Source organism: Streptopelia decaocto, assembly GCF_964273445.1.
Source record: "Streptopelia decaocto genome assembly, contig: HAP1_SCAFFOLD_59, whole genome shotgun sequence".
NCBI lineage: Eukaryota > Metazoa > Chordata > Aves > Columbiformes > Columbidae > Streptopelia > Streptopelia decaocto.
The window spans coordinates 697,544-698,952 of record NW_028116288.1 but is presented as its reverse complement, the minus strand read 5'-3'; positions in this window follow the sequence as shown (position 1 = coordinate 698,952).

Here is a 1,409-nt window from a genome sequence, read left to right as displayed (position 1 = left end):
CTCCGGCAGGGTCACTATGATGGCACAGAGGCACAGCGTCTCCAGGCAGGGTCACTATGATGGCACAGAGACACAGCGTCTCCAGGCAGGGTCACTATGATGGCACAGAGGCACAGCGTCTCAGGCAGGGTTATTATGATGGCGCAGAGGCACAGCGTCTCCAGGCAGGGTCACTATGATGGCACAGAGGCACAGCGTCTCCAGGCAGGGTCACTATGATGGCACAGAGGCACAGCGTCTCAGGCAGGGTCATTATGATGGCACAGAGGCACAGCGTCTCAGGCAGGGTCATTATGATGGCACAGAGGCACAGCGTCTCCGGCAGGGTCACTATGATGGCACAGAGGCACAGCGTCTCAGGCAGGCTCACTCTGATGGCACAAAGGCACAGCGTCTCCGGCAGGGTCACTATGATGGCACAGAGGCACAGTGTCTCCAGGCAGGGTCACTATGATGGCACAGAGGCACAGCGTCTCAGGCAGGGTCACTATGATGGCACAGAGGCACAGTGTCTCCAGGCAGGGTCACTATGATGGCACAGAGGCACAGCGTCTCAGGCAGGGTCACTATGATGGCACAGAGGTACAGCGTCTCAGGCAGGGTCACTATGATGGCACAGAGTCACAGCGTCTCCAGGCAGTGTCACTATGATGGCACAGAGGCACAGCGTCTCATGCAGGGTCACTATGATGGCACAGAGTCACAGCGTCTCCAGGCAGTGTCCCTATGGTGGCACAGAGGCACAGCGTCTCAGGCAGGGTCACTATGATGGCACAGAGGCACAGAGTGTCAGGCAGGGTCACTATGATGGCACAGAGGCACAGCGTCTCCGGCAGGGTCACTATGAAGGCACAGAGGCACAGCGTCTCAGGCAGGGTCAATGTGATGGCACAGAGGCACAGCGTCTCCAGGCAGGGTCACTATGATGGCACAGAGCCACAGCGTCTCCAGGCAGGGTCACTATGATGGCACAGAGCCACAGCGTCTCCAGGCAGGGTCACTATGATGGCACAGAGGCACAGCGCCACAGCGCCACAGTCAAAGGGTCTCAGTCATACTCACAGCATCACAAAGTCACAGACTCACAGAGTCAGAGTCACATATACACTTAGACACAGAGTCAGAGTCACAGTCACAAAGTCGCAGTAACAGTCACAGAGTCACAGTCACCGTGTCACAGTGTCATAGACAGACAGTGTCACAGTGACAGTCTCGTTCAGAGTCACAGAGTCACAGAGTCACAGAGTCACAGAGTCACAGTCCGTCACAGCGTCACAGAATCAGCGTCACAGCGTCAGAGCCACAGCGTCAGAGCCACAGCGTCAGAGTCACTGTGTCACACTATCACAGAGTCATAGAGACATAGTGTCCCATAATCACAGTTTCACAGTCACAGGGTTACTATGTCA